The 16443-nt window shown below is 37.4% G+C and overlaps 1 protein-coding gene across 4 annotated transcripts in view; it reads right to left on the minus strand.

Moving 5' to 3' along the window:
• The window catches only part of AFG2A (AFG2 AAA ATPase homolog A), a 352856-nt gene that overhangs the window by 71194 nt on the left and 265219 nt on the right, over window positions 1–16443 (minus strand). The window lies entirely within an intron of this gene.

The raw sequence follows: 16443 nt of genomic DNA on the forward strand, positions 1-16443 counted from the left end.
TCAAAAGGAATTGTTAGAAAATTGTTGCAATAAAAGCAGAACTTTTGATATAATCTCCCATAATTCCATCCTTGTATTCCTTTATCACTCAATGATTATTGTCCAAACACATCATTAGTAACATATATAGACTGAGTATGTCTAGCTTACAAAACAACTGTTAGCAAGATCAGAGTACAAATTTAATATTAAAAAACCAACCATATTTTTTAACCAGCAAACAATTAGAAAATTAAATTTAAAAAATCTGTTTATGGGAATACATTAAAAGCATAAAAGATAAAAACATAAAAAACTTGGCAATCAAACTAACAAAAGGCATGCACAAGCTCTTCACTGAAAATTACAGAACACTGCTAAGAGAAATTAAAGATGACCTGCAAAAATATAAAGATAATATCATTTTAATAGATTGGAAGATTCGATATTGCTACAGAACCATTCTCTCCAAATTTATCTATAGATCCAACACAAACCCAGTCAAATTCCATAAGGCCTATAATAAAGAAATTGACAAGCTGATTATAAAATTTCTATGGAAGTGAAAATGAGAAGAGTGAAAGCATCTTGAAGTGATACTGCAACAACTAGATCTATTTAACTTGAAATGGATTAAAAAAAACCTCAAGGTAGAAGCTAAAACTATAAAACTTCTAGAAGAACTATAAAAGAAAAAATTGGTAAACTGATATTTGTAAAAAAACAAAACAACCATTACCATGAAGAAAATGCAAAGGAAAGTGACAGCAAAAAAAAAAATATTAATATGATACCTAAAAAAGGACTTGTATCCAACATACATAAAGAACTCCAACAATTTAACAATAAGAAAATAAACAGTTTAATTAAAAATGGCAAAAAATCTGAACAGATACCTCACTAAGAAGGCAAGGTGGTAAGTATATGAAGAGATGCTCAACCACATTAGTTATCAGATCACTGCAAATTTAAACCACAATACCCAGACCAACCCAATGAGACACCATAATATTGCCTTAGAAATGACTAGAATGAAAAACACTGACAATACTAAATGTTGCTAAGGATATGAAGCAACTAGAAGTTACATACATTGTTGATGGAAATATAAAATAGTACAAACACTTAAGAAAGTTATTTGGCAGTTTCTTAAAAAGTTAAACATACCTCACTATAATAACCCAGCCATTCCACTCCTAGGAGTTTACCCAAGTAGAATGAAAATATGTATCCACACAAAGACTTGCACATGGATGTTCACAGCTTTAATCACAACAGCCCCAAACTGTAAACAACCCAAATGTCCATCAATTCATGAATGGAGAAACAAAATAAGTATACCATATGTTTCTGTTTGTGTGCTGTCCAAATTTCCACATAACAGAAAACTAATCATTAATAAAAAGGAACAAACTACTGATACACTCAACAACACGCAATAGTCTCAAAATGATTATGCTGGCTTAAAGAAGCCACACATAAAATAATACATACTACATAATTCCATTTATATAAAATACTAAAAAACCCAATCTAATCCATCCACCACTCATCTATCAGTTTGTTGTGCTGTGCTGGCTTGTGTGTTGCTGTGATGCTAGAAGCTATGCCACTGGTATTTCAAATACCAGCATGGTCACCTACGGTGGACAAGTTTCAGTGGAGCTTCCAGGTTAAGAAAGACTGGGAAGAAGGACCTGGGTATCTACTTCTTAAAAAAAAAAAAGAGCAGGTGAAAACCTCATGAGTAGCAGTGGAACATTGTCTGATATAGTGCCAGAAGATAAGCCTCTCAGGTTGGAAGGCACTTGAAATAAGATTGTGGAAGACCTGCCTCCTCAAAGTAGTGTCAACTTTAGTGACATGGATGGGCTCAAGCTCAAAATGAGAAGAAACAGTTGCAAACATCCATTAATAATCAGAGCGTCATATTTACAAAACATGAATCTAGAAAAATTGGAAGTCATCAAAAATAAAATGGAACGCATAAAGATCGATATCCTAAACATGAGTGAGCCGAAATGGACGGATATTGGCCATTTTGAATCGGGCAATCATATGGTCTACTATGCCGGGAATGACAAATTCAAATTGAACAGGAACAGCATCTCATCCATAGTCAAAAAGAACGTTTCGAGATCTATCCTAAAATATAATGCTGTCGGTGATGGGATACTGGATTCAGAAGAGGATGTGGAATGAGTGATATCATTGCTGATGTCAGATGGATCTTGGCTGAACGCAGAAAATACCAGAAAGATGTTTCCCTATGTTTTATTGACTATGGAAAGGTGTTTGACTGTGTGGATCATAAAAAATTATGGTTAACAGTGCAAAGAATGAGAATTCCAGAACCCTCAATTGAGCTAATGTAGAACCTGTACATAGACCAAGAGGTAGTTGTTCGAACAGAATAAGGGGATGCTGCGCGGTTTAAAATCAGGGAAGGTGTGCGTCAGGGTTGTATACTTTCACCATACTTATTCAATATGTATGCTAAGCAAATAATCCAAGCAGTTGATTATATGAAGAATATGACATCAGGCTTGGAGGAAGACTCATTAACAAACCGAGATATAGAGATGACACAACTTTCCTTGCTGAAAGCGAAGAGGACTTCAAGCGCTTACTGATAAAGATCAAAGACTATAGCCTTCAGTATAGATTACACCTCAACATAAAGAAAACAAATATCTTCACAACTGGACCAAAAAGCAACATCATGATAAATGGAGAAATGATTGAAGTTGTCAAGGATTTCATTTTACTTGGATCCACAATCAATGCCCATGGTAGCAGCAGTCAAGAAATCAAACAAAGAATAGCTTTGGGCAAATCTGCTGCAAAAGACCTCTTTAAAGTATTAAAAAACAAAGATATCACTTTGAGGACTAAAGGGGGCCTGACCCCAGTCATGGTATTTTCAATTGCCTCATATGTACGTGAAAGCTAGACAATGAATAAGGAAGACTGAAGAATCCATGCCTTTGAATTATGGTGTTCGTGAAGAATACTGAATATATCATGGACTGCCAGAAAAATGAACAAATCTGTCTTGGAAGATGTACAGCCAGAATGCTCCTTAGAAGGGAGGATGGACAGACCTTTTCTCAAGTACTTTGGACATGATATCAGGAGGGACCAGTCCCTGGAGAAGGACACCATGCTTGGTAAAGTAGAGGCTCAGGAAAAAAGAGGAAGACCCTCAAGGAGATAGACACAGTGGCTGCAACAATAGGCCCAAACATAGCAACCACTGTAAGGATGGAGCAGGACCAGGCAGCGTTTCGTTCTGTTGTACACAGGGTCTCTATGAGTCGGAACTGAATCAACGGCACCTAACAACAACAACAATCTATAGTGAGAAAAAGCAGACCACTGGTTACTTGGGGCTGGAGGCAGAGGGAACTGCAAATGGACAAAAGGAAACTTGGGGAAGTAATGGAAATGTTCTGTACCTTGCCGCCAGAGGTGGTTTCACAGGTGTAAATTATCTTTTTAAATTAATTGAATTTTACTCTTTATATTGATGCAGTTTATTGTATGTAAAGGAGACAAAAAAAAAAAAAAGAGCAGTAACTTGCATTTGTTAGGTTCTCAGTATTTATAGGTCAGAAAAAAAATTTTTTTTTAAACGTACTGGCTATAAAGATGTTTTCAGATTGCCATCTGAAAAGATTATCTTCTTCGATTAAGTAGTTTGGGAAAGGTAACATAAGAAGTGGTCAGTAAAAGAAAGAATACTTAAGGAGTTGTAACAGACCAATTCCTATGATCTGGCGATGAATTACAGGTATCAGGTACCACAGCCATTTCAATCTCATAGACAACTCTTAAAAAAAAATTAAAATTTATCAGGTTATATAAATGTTCAGAATTCCAAATATACTGTTAAAATTCATGTAGCCAATACTATTATTTCTCATACCAGTTTTACAAAGTATTCCAAAGAATGTTAACAGGTGCAATGAAAAAAAAAAAAAAAGGAGGGTTTTCTAGTCAAATAAGTTTGGGAAACACTTGGTAGAAACAAAATTAAACAGGTTCTACATGAGGGACTTTTAGAATCTACACTAATGGATATGAAGAATCTCCATGAGAGGGCTATAGTAGCACGTGGAAATTCTACCCCAAATTTCCAAACCCTGGTGGCACAGTGGTTAAGGGTTTGGCTGCTAATCCAAAGTCGGCAGTGTGAATCTACCAGTCACTCCTTGGAAACCCTATGAGGTGGTTCTACTCCATCTTAAGTGTTGCTATTAGTCAGAATCGACCGGATGGCAATGGGTTTGGTCTTCTGGTTCGGTTAATCATGGAACATCTCAAAAGCTTAATGTTCCATTTCCCCATGCTATAATTCCTAGAACATATTAAGTATCTACCAAATATCTATTAATTCTTTAGTTGTATACAAATTAGCAAGCAAAAGGTTAAGTCAATCAAGAAAAATATACAGTAAATATATTTCATTTAAAAATGAATGCTTTATTTATAGACTATTCCCCACACCTCACACTAGTTCATTTGCTAGAAATAATTCACAATCAGCTTCCCTGAAATGCAATTTATCAAAGAATTCAAAACTGCATTTCAATCAATAGGGATCACTTGTCCCCCTACCTAAAACAAATGCAGGATGCAGAAAATTAGGCTAATCCCAGTAAATATGTATTTTAACATTATTAAGTATTTTCTACCACAAATGACATTAATATTTATATAGCCCTTAAGATTTTATAAAGCACTTTTCACATACTGTATCTCATTTAATATTTCCCCAATCCTGTGAATTAGATATTATTATACCCCCAATGAGACAAAGAAAATGAAGCCTAAGGTCACACAATAAACTGTAGAGACCTGACTGAAATTGGGGGTCTTCGAATGCTGGATCAGTTCTTTTCAATTTTACAATGCTTCTAGTACAACATGATATTCTAGTACAACATGATATTCATTATCAATGGGCAAATGAAAACAATTCTTGTTCTGAAAATGAAGTAACAATTAATTTTAAGAACTCTCATCAAAAACTGTTTTAGTTGCTGGGGATACAGCTGTGAATAGCTTTACTATTTTTTTTTTAAAGTTGACACCCTTCTGGGAAAACTAAAATTCTAGGCTATTTTAAAATTTCCGTTCTAATAGTTCAAAGAACATCACAGCAAAGGATATAGAGCATACACGCCATCTAAGACACTGGAACAATGTGCAGCATGTGGCCTGTGCTTTTTTTCTGTCTTAAATTGTTGCTGTCCCCAGGCAGTGCAGGTTGAGTGCACTCAATGATTGTAACATTGTCTGGGCCAAGAGCCAGTTAGGCTTTTCCTGGCCTGATCTTGTCAGTGAAAGTTATACCTAAAAAATAGTAGGAAAGAGCCTTCCTTCCTGTAGAACCCCTAATGTGTTAACACCCTTCCTAGAATTTCTTTAAAAATACTGTTCTGGTATATCAGGGTAGAAGAATATTTTCTGAATGATGGAATGTTCTGTTACTTTAAAATCATAATATGACAACTCTCAATGAAAAAACAAGCTGAGGCCTTCTAATTCTTTGAAGCCCAAAGTCACAGCTATTGCGGTCTCTACATTAAAACTCTATTACAAAAAAATCATAGGGCAAGCTGCCTTTTCCAGAACTTATTCAAGACTTTGTCCAGTCTCTGTACTTCTAAGAGTCTCAGTTTCTTCCAGGGGCATGGACTGGAATAATTCACTTTGAAGCCCTGGTTTATACTCAGCTGCATCTTCACTTCTTTGCACATACTGTTTGTTCTCCCTTTTCCCACCTTCTCAACAAGGAAAATTTCTCCTCCTCCTCATTTAAAACCCAGCTCATTCAGATCAGGGAATATTTCTGGATTTTTTTTTTTTTTTTAAATAAAGGAAATTTGAAGCTGCTCATTTTCAATCAAAACCTTATCTTGAGTCAAACGGAATTTGTCATTTTCACTTTCTTAATCAGTTGTAATAAATTTAAGGTTAGACAATTACCTTATTGAACCAATAATGATTGCACTTTTAAAGATCCAAATTAAAAAAAATTTGATTTCTTTGTTTAGTATTTCTGGAAACAGTTTTTTTCTCTTATAGAGTATCTTGTCCTTAGTATCAAATACACTCATCTCAAAAGGCTTAGTTATCTAAGGGTGTGTGTATGTGTGCAATACAAATATATGTCATTACTACTTACTCAGTTTTACTATAAAGTTAAAAGATTTCAAATTACTTGTGAAAAAGTTTACTAAGATAAAGGCTATAAGAATTAGGAAAATCGGTTTCCTTGTTTTAACAGAGCCTATTTTAAGTTTAATTGATCTTGGTCTCTTAACACATTCCTCTCCTAACTGTTTCTGCCAGTCTAAAAAAGTTTTTTGTATGCACCAGGTGGTGTTGGCTGTTTTTATCTCATTAAATGATCAGTTTTTATAGGGTCGCTGTGAGTCAGATCAGAATCGACTCGAAGGCAACGGTTTTAGTATCACAGCATCCATTCAAGTTGCAATTTGATTCTTACATCATCCTTAAATTCTGAAGTAATTTGTTAATTAATCGTGTATTGTCATCTTTTCTACTACTGTCTTAGTCTATTCATTAAAACGTGCTGCATTTAACTCTTTCATGGATGCTTTATAGGCTTTTAATGTGCTTCTTTGTATTCCTCATGGTGCTTTGCACAAAGAAGTTGCTCAATAGGTGTTTTCGGGTTACTTTTTTAAATATCATATGGGTAATTTCGTTCTGTTGTACATAGGGTCGCTATGAGTAGGACCGACTTGACAGTACCTAATAACGACAATGGGTAATTAAGATACTGTTATCCAATTTTGATATAAAATGTTTCTCTGCTTCCTGATGTCTGTTCAGCAGAGAACTCTCCTGATTATGTACAATTTATGTTCTTTCTCTAAGCCCCCAAAGCTTGATTACCAAATAATGTAATAAGAATGCTCCTTTGCACAGGGGCTATGATGAGTTTTAGTAAATATTGTTAATTTTACTGGTCTTTTAAACCATTTTTTTTCAGTCTAATTAAACTTCTTTAAATTACCAAAATGCATAAAATATATTATGAAACTATTATTTCTGGAACATTGAGAACTCCAAGCTCCAAAAGATTGCAGTTAATATGAGAGATATAAAACATTTTCAGAAGTCAACTTTGTCTATCTCTAGGCTGAACAATAAGCCAACAACATGTTAAGATTTAATAAATACATGCACATTCCGGAACCTGCTCTTTTAATGATTTTCCCATCAGGTTTCTATTGAAGACAGTGAACATGGTTTTTTTTTCACAAGTTCTTCTTTAAACAGGCTATGAATTGAGGCTTGCAGAGGCTATAGTAGGATTTCAGAGGTAAGTATAGAGCTGTTAAATATCAACACTGAAATTTAGAAATACAAGCCAAGGGTCTGTATTTTGACCTGACTTTTCTACCTACCCATTATTCTAACCTCCAACTTTTAGAATAGTTGTTTATCCGCTCATTCATTCAAAGAACATTAACACCTACCATGTGTCAGGTATTTAGGAATTTAAAGATGACTGACATGCCCTACGATCAAGGAGCTCACGGTCAAGTACAGGGGGAATTATACAAGAACAGCAATAATATCATCTAACATTTAAGGAAGTATACATGCCATGTGCCAAGCAGTGTGCTGACCTCTTTAGATTATATCATTTGATTCATACAATCACCCAATGATACTAGGTCTGTTACGATTTTAAAGTACCAAAAGGTTAAATGATTTGGACAAACACACAGCTAGTAACAGAGCTAGATTTTTAACCTTATATGCTAAATTACAAATTTACAATCTAGTTATATACCAGGAAGAGTCATAGAAGACTGTAAAAAAGATTTTAATCTGAGAACAAGAGGAGCCTGCCTGATGAGAAAAAAGGAGCGGGGAAAAAAAAAAAAAAAACAGGATAAAATGTCATTCTGAGCAGAAAGAAAACTGTGTGAGGTCAAGGAAGCAGAAAGCAACACAGTCAGTGTGGCTCACTCTTGGTTGCTTAGGCACAACTGGAGCCACATGGTAAAAAGAAAAAAAATGGAACTGTAGATAAGGCAGGAGAGGCACACTAACATGATATATGCTTGAATTACTATGCTTGAATTTAGATTTTACCCCCTTGAGGTGCCATTAAATGGTCTAAAAACAGAGACTTTCAGTATTTGCAATTAGATTGATCCATTTAGCCTAATGTAGATAAAGGGATGGGGAAGAAGAAAAGAGTACTACTGGAGGGAAAAAACCAACTAGCAAAGCAGGTGTGACATGCCAGAAAAGAAGTTATGTTGTGGGCTTGACTTTATTGAGTAAACATTTATAGGTACCTTATACGTGACATTGCTGAGTTTATAGGTACCATATGTGACGTTGCTGAGTTTATAATGAATATGATTCCTGCCATTACATACAGCTTACAATCTGACAGGGAAGATAGTACACAAGGAAGACTGAGAAGAAGTGACAGATTCAAGAGAAGTTTAAGAGGCAGCATTAACCAGGCCTATTAATTAGTCGGATTTAGAGGAAGAGAGAGATGCCTAGAATACATTCAAAGCTTCTTTGAAATAAATCAGAGCTGTTACCAAGCATCCACCTCTCTCCAATTTCTGGAACCATTTCCTCCATGAACCATGATTCATTGACATATTTTCATTAGAGCTAAGTGTAAAGGCTTAGTGCTGCTTTTCTTTCCTAGAAAAAGGCATTCCTACGCTCACACACACACCTTTGTTGATCATTTGAAGTAAATGGGGCCAAAGGAACCTGATTTTTCAAAGCGTCTTTTTTTTTTTAAATAATTTTTATTGTGCTTTAAGTGAAAGTTTACAAATCAAGGCAGTCTCTCACACAAAAACCCATATGCACCTTGCTACACACTCCCAATTACTTTCCCCCTAATAAGACTGCCCGCTCTCTCCCTCCACTCTCTCTTTTCGTGTCCATTTCACCAGCTTCTAACCCCCTCCACCCTCTCATCTCCCCTCCAGGCAGGAGATGCCAACATAGTCTCAAGCGTCCACCTGATCCAAGAAGCTCACTCCTCACCAGCATCCCTCTCCAACCCATTGTCCAGTCCAATCCACATCTGAAGAGCTGGCTTCGGGAATGGTTCCTGTCCTGGGCTAACAGAAGGTCTGGAGGCCATAACCACCGGAGTCCTTCTAGTCTTAGACCATTAAGTCTGGTCTTATGAGAATTTGGGGTCTGCATCCCACTGATCTCCTGCTCTCTCAGGGGTTCTCTGCTGTGTTCCCTGTCAGGGCAGTCATTGGTTGTAGCTGGACACCATCTAGTTCTTCTGGTCTCAGGATGATGTAGTCTCTGGTTCATGTGGCCCTTTCTGTCTCTTGGGCTTGTGTCCTTGGTGTTCTTCATTCTCCTTTGATCCAGGTGCGTTGAGACCAATTGATGCATCTTAGATGGCCGCTTGCTAGCGTTTAAGACCCCAGACGCCACTCTTCAAAGTGGGATGCAGAATGTTTTCTTAATATATTTTATTATGCCAGTTGACTTAGGTGTCCTCTGAAACCATGGTCCCCAGACCCCTACCATGCTGGCCTTCGAAGCATTCAGTTTATTCAGGAAACATCTTTGGTTTAAGTTAGTCCAATTGTGCTGACCTCTCCTGTGTTCTCTGCTGTCTTTCCCTTCACCTAAAGTAGCTCTTATCTACTATCTAATTAGTGAATGCCCCTCTCCCACCCTCCCTCCCTCCCCCCCTCCCGTAACCACAAAAAAATGTTTTCTTCTCAGTTTAAACTGTTTCTCAAGTTCTTATGATAGTGGTCTTATACAATATTTGTCCTTTTGCAACTGACTAATTTCACTCAGCATATTGCCTTCTAGGTTCCTCCATGTTATGAAATGTTTCACAGATTCCTCACTGTTCTTTATCGATGCGTAGTATTCCATTGTGTGAATATACCGTAATTTATTTATCCATTCATCCGTCGATGGGCACCTTCGTTGCTTCCATCTTTTTGCTATTGTAAACAGTGCTGCAATAAACATGGGTGTGCATGTATCTGTTCGTGTAAAGGTTCTTATTTCTCTAGGGTATATTCCAAGGAGTGGGATTGCTGGGCTGTATGGTAGTTGTATTTCTAGCTTTTTAAGGAAGCGCCAAATCGATTTCCAAAGTGCTTGTACCATTTTACATTCCCACCAGCAGTGTATAAGTGTTCCAATCTCTCCACAGCCTCTCCAACATTTATTATTTTGTGTTTATTGAATTAATGCCAGCCTTGTTGGGATGAGGTGAAATCTCATTGTAGTTTTGATCTGCAATTCTCTAATGGCTAATGCTCATGAACATTTCCTCATATATCTGTTAGCTACCTGAATGTCTTCTTTAGTGAACTGCCCATTCATGTCTTTTGTCCATTTTTAAATTGTCTTTGTCTTTATTTATCTTTTTGTAGTTGAGTTTTTGCAGTATCATGTAGATTTTAGAGATCAGGCGCTGATCAGAAATGTCATAGCTAAGAATTTTTTCCCAGTCTGTAGGTAGTCTTTTTACTCTTTTGGTGACGTCTTTGGATGAGCATAGGTGTTTGATTTTTAGGAGCTCCCAGTTATCTGGTTTCTCTTCTCTATTGTTAGTAATGTTTTGTATACTGTTTATGCCATGTGTTAGGACTCCTGGCATTGTCCCTATTTTTTCTTCCATGATCTTTATCGTTTTAGATTTTATACTTAGGTCTTTGATCCATATTGAGCTAGGTTTTGTGCGTGGTGTGAGGTATGGGCCTTGTTTGACTTTTTGCAGATGGATATGCAGTTATGCCAGCACCAATTTTTAAACAGACTGCCTTTTCCCCCATTTAACTGTTTTTGGGCCTTTGTCAAATATTAACTGCTCATATGTGGATGAATTTATGCTTGAATTCTCAATTCTGTTCCACTGGTCTACGTATCTACTGTTGTACAGTACCAGGCTGTTTTGACTACTGTGGCAGTATAACAGGTTCTAATATCAGGTAGAGTAAGGCTTCCCACTTTGTTCTTTCTCAGCAATGCTTTACTTACCCGGGGCCCCTATCCTTTCCATATGAAGTTGGTGATTTGTTTCTCCATCTCACTAAAAAATGTCTTTGGAATTTGGATCAGAATTGCATTGTGTCTATATATGGCTTTTGGTAGAATAGAGATTTTTACAAGGTTAAGTCCTCCTATCCATGAGCAAGGTATGTTTTTCCACTTATGGCGGTCTCTTTTGGTTTCTTGCAGGACTGTCTTGTAGTTTTCTTTGTATAGGTCTTTTACATCTCTGGCAAAATTTATTCCTAAGTATTTTATCTTCTTGGGGGCTACTGTAAAATGGCATTGATTTGGTGATTTCCTCTTTGATGTTCTTTTTGTTGGTGTAGAGGAATCCAACTGATTTTTGTATGTTTATCTTGTATCCTGATACTCTGCTGAACTCTTCTATTAGTTTCAGTAGTTTTCTGGAGGATTCCTTAGGGTTTTCTGTGTATAAGATCATGTCATCTGCAAATAGAGAAACTTTCACTTCTTCCTTGTCAATCTGGATGTCGTTTATTTCTTTATCCAGCCTAACTGCTCTGGCTAGGACTTCCAGCACAATGTTGAATAAGAGTGGTGATAAAGGGCATTCTTGTCTGGTTCCCAATCTCAGTGGGAATGTTTTCAGGCTTTCTCCATTTAGGGTGATGTTGGCTGTTGGTTTTGTATAAATCCTATTATGTTGAGAAATTTTCCTTCTATTCCTATTTTGCTGAGAGTTTTTATCATGAATGGGTGTTGAACTTTGTCAAATGCCTTTTCTGCATCAATTGATAAAATCGTGATTCTTGTCTTTTGTTTTATTTATGTGGTGGATTACATTAATTGTTTTTCTAATGTTGAACCATCCCTGCATATCTGGTATGAATCCCACTTGGTCATGGTGAATTTTTTTTTTTGATGTCGTTGAATTCTATTGGCTAGAATTTTGTTGAGGATTTTTGCATCTACATTCATGAGGGATATAGGTCTATAATTTTCTTTTCTTGTGGTGTCTTTACCTGGTTTTGGTGTCAGGGATATGGTGGCTTCATAGAATGAGTTTGGGAGTATTCCGTCCTTTTCTATGCTCTGAAATACCTTTAGTAGTAGTGGTGTTAACTCTTCTCTGAAAGTTTGGTAGAACTCTGCAGTGAAGCTGTCCGGGCCAGGGCTTTTTTTTGTCGGGAGTTTTTTGATTACCTTTTCAATCTCTTCTTTTGTTATGGGTCTCTTTAGTTGTTCTACCTCTGTTTGTGTTAGTTTAGGTAGGTAGTGTGTTTCTAGGAATTCATCCATTTCTTCTAGGCTTTCAAATTTGTTTGAGTACAGTTTTTCATAGTAATCTGATATGGTTCTTCTAATTTCAGTTGGGTCTTGTTGTAATATCGCCCCTCACATTTCTTATTCGTGTTATTTGCTTCCTCTCTTGTTTTTCTTTTGTCACTTTCGCCAGTGGTTTATCACTTTTGTTCATTTTTTTCAAATAAGCCAGGTTTTGGTCTTGTTAATTCTTTCAATTGTTTTCTATTTCGTTTAGTTCAGCTCTGATTTTTATTTTTTGTTTTCTTCTGGTGCCTGTGGGTTTCTTTTATTGCTCTCTTTCTATTTGTTCAAGTTGTAGGGATAATTCTTTGATTTTGGCCCTTGCTTCTTTTTGGATGTGTGCTTTTATTGATATAAATTGACCTGTGAGTACTGCTTTTGCTGTGTTCCAAAGGTTCTGATAGGAAGTGTTTTCATTCTCACTGGATTCTCTGAATTTCTTTATTCCATCCTTAATGTCTTCTCTAATCCAGTCTTTTTTGAGCAGGGTATTGTTCAGTTTTCAAGTGTTTGACTTCTTTTCCCTGCTTTTCCTGCTATTGATTTCCACTTTTATGCCCGTATGGTCAGAGAAGATGCTTTGTAATATTTCAATGTTTTGGATTCTGCTAAGGCTTGCTTTATGCCCTAATATGTGGTCTATTCTAGAGAATGTTCCATGTGCCCTAGAAAAGAAAGTATACTTGGTTGCTGTCGGGTGGAGTGTTCTGTATATGTCTTCGAGGTCAAGTTGGCTGATTGTGGCATTTAGATCTTCCGTGCCTTTATTGAGCTTCTTTCTGGATGTCCTGTCCTTCACCGAAAGTGGTGTGTTGAAGTCTCCTACTATTATTGTGGAGCTGTCTATCTCACTTTCAATGCTGATAGTTTGTTTTCTTATCTTCTTGGTGTATTGTCCCTTTAATCATTACATAGTGTCCTTCCTTATCCTTTATGATGGATTTAACTTTACAGTCTATTTTGTCAGAAATTAATATTGCCACTCCTGCTCTTTTTTGATTGTTCTTTGCTTGATATATTTTTTTCCATCCTTTGAGTTTTAGTTTGTTTGTGTCTCTGAGTCTAAGGTGTGTCTCTTGTAGGCAGCATACAGACGGATCTTGTTTTTTAATCCATTCTGCCACTCTCTGTCTCTTTATTGGTGCATTTAGTCCATTGACATTCAGGGTAATTATGGATAGGTATGAATTTAGTGCTATCATTTTGATGTCTTTTTTTGTGTGTTGACAGTTTCTTTTTCCCACTTGATTTTATGTGACAATATTTTATATATTGTCCTTTCCTCATATTTGTTGTTGATTTTGTTTCTGCTGAGTCTGTGTTTTTCCCTTGCATTTTATTTTGATGAGTAGGATAGTTTGTCTCCTTGTGGCTCCCTTATTATTTACCCCATTTTTCTAAATTTAAAACTAACTTTTCTTTCTTTGTATTGCCGTATCTTCCTCTCCATATGGAAGGTGTATGATTACATTTTTTAGTCCCTCTTTATTATTTTAATGTTGTCTTCTTTTATAAAATAACATCGCTGTTACCCAGTTTTTTTTTTTAACAATCTTGCTTTCTTTTTTTTTGGATTTCCCTGTCTGCGTTGACTTCTGGTTGCTCTGCCCAGTGTTCTAGTCTTGGGTTGATACCTGATATTATTGATTTTCTAACTGAAGAACTCCATTTAGTATATCTTGTAGTTTCCGTTTGGTTTTTACAAATTCCCTCACCTTGTGTTTATCTGGAAATGTCTTAATATCACTTTCATATTTAAGAAACAATTTTGCTGGATATATAATTCTGGGCAGGCAATTCTTTTCCTTCAGTTTTTTAAATATGTCATCCCATTGCCTTCTTGCCCGCCAGGTTTCTGCTGAGTAGTCCAAGCTTATTCTTATTGGCTCTCCTTTGTAGGTGACTTTTCATTTATCCCTCGCTGCTCTTATAATTCTTTTTATCTTTGGTTTTGGCAAGTTTGATTATAATGTGTCTTGGTGACTTTCTTTTAAGATCTACCTTATGTGGAGTTCGATGAGCATCTTGGATAGATATCTTCTCATCTTTCACAATATCAGGCAAGTTTTCTGCCAACAAATCTTCAGCAATTTTCTCTGTATTTTCTGTTATCCCTCCCTGTTATGGTACTCCAGTCACTCGTAGGTTATTTTTCTTGATAGAGTCCCACATGATTCTTAAGGTTTCTTCATTTTTTAAAATTCTTTTGTCTGATTTTTCTTCAAATATATTAGTGCCAAATGATTTATCTTCAAGTTCCGAAATTCTAGCTTGTACTTGCTCAATTCTGCTCCTCTGACTTTCTATTGAGTTGTCTAATTCTGTAATTTTATTGTTAATCTTCTGAATTTCTGATTGCTGTCTATGGATTTTTCCAGTTTATTAAACTTTTCATTATGTTCCTGAATAATCTAATTTCTTTAGTTGCTTCATCTGTGTACTCCTTGGCTTGTTATGTGAATTGCCTCGTTTCCTTCCTGATGTCTTGAAGGGTTCTGTATATTAAACTTTTGTATTCTGCATCTAGTAATTCCAGGAATGTACTTTCTTCTAGAAGATCCCTGGGTTCTTTGTTTTGAGAGCCTGTTGAGGTGATCATGGTCTGTTTCTTTATGTGACTTGATATTGACTGCTGTCTCCGAGCCGTCTATAAGTCATTGTATTAGTTTATGCTTGCTTACTATATCTTAGCTGTTTGCTTTGTTTTGTTCTGTTATACCCCTATGGGTTGGCTGAGTGAGCTAGCTTGATTATTTTCGCCTCTGGAACTCTGTTGTCTTGTCCCCAGCTGGCTAGAGCTGTTATCAGGTATATCAGTCTAGGAGTCCATTCGGTTTTCCTGTATGCATTCAGCTCAGGTTTCCACGCAGCTGATCATAACATGTGTGGTACAGTCTCTGTCCTACAGTCTTAGGGGGCAGAGGTGATTGGTGTATTATACCGGTATCTGATTGCAGCAGGGGGTGACTCCCTGAACAAGGCAGGGAGCTGAGAACCGACCCCCAGGTGTCTCTGAGGAAGACGCATCTCCGTTCCCTAGAGAGTGCTGATGGGTGGGTTCTGCAGAAGGACCACGGGCACCCAAAGTTTTTGGGTGTAAGGACTGGGAGGTACCAGTTATCTTTGGACCCCTGTCGCAGGTGGCTGGGTGACCTGAGTGGGGCTACCAGTCCTTAGGTCCCTTATGTGGGTAGGTGAGGACCTTGTTTAATAGGCAAAGCAATGTCAAACATCAAAGATCCACCTCTCCACCCCACAGCTGAAATGGCTGGAGTTTGCCCACAAGGGCCTATTCTCCTGAAGTAGGCCCACACAGGTCCATTCATTGAAGGGAATGGTGCTCAAGGGCCACAGACCGTTTATGCCTTGACAGGAGCCACTTCTGTCCTGAGCTCCCCCAGTTAATGGAGCTAGCAAATTATCTTTTCCCCCCAGCTGCAAACTTTTTCTTTCCCCAAGGCCCGGAGGATGGCTCTAGGTGCTCACCAGGGTCTATCTCAGGCCCAGGGATTCAGCCACTGAAGCCGGCTGGGGGGTGGCGGGGGCACGGTAAAATATACGCAAGTACTTAGGTTTTGCCTAGAGTACCATTCGCCTCAGGTTCCAGAAGTGCGAGTAGGCTGTGTGGCTGGCTGCTTCTCCCTGAGGAAACTGCGGCCGAAGGCTAGTACCAGCCTGCTGCCGCTCCGGGAATGGTGCCTGAGGGCTCCCCGCGATTCAGGTCTGGTAATTCCTCTCCTCTTCTGAACAGTCTCATCCTCCCACTGCCCCTCAGTTCGTTGTCTAAGCTTGCCTTCGATGCTCAGGGCTCCCAGCTTGTCACAAATACACTTGTTTCACTTGTTTTTTCGGGTCTTTGTTGTAAAGAGGGTTCGCAGGAAGCATCTGTCTATTCCCCCATCTTAGCTCCGCCTCCTCAAAGTGTCTAATTTAATACTTTGGTCTGAACAAGTATTTCTACGCTAATTAAATTAGCTCTGAATATCTGACAGAATATAAAACTATTAGTGTTGAATTTCAGAATTTATTAAAAGAAGAAGAAAAAAAGTGAAGGTTAGATAAGTAAAGCTCCTTCATGTAAAGTACCAGGAATGATTTTGTGTCCTT

The sequence above is a fragment of the Loxodonta africana genome, chromosome 5 (genome assembly GCF_030014295.1).
Source record: "Loxodonta africana isolate mLoxAfr1 chromosome 5, mLoxAfr1.hap2, whole genome shotgun sequence".
Taxonomy (NCBI): Eukaryota; Metazoa; Chordata; class Mammalia; order Proboscidea; family Elephantidae; genus Loxodonta; species Loxodonta africana.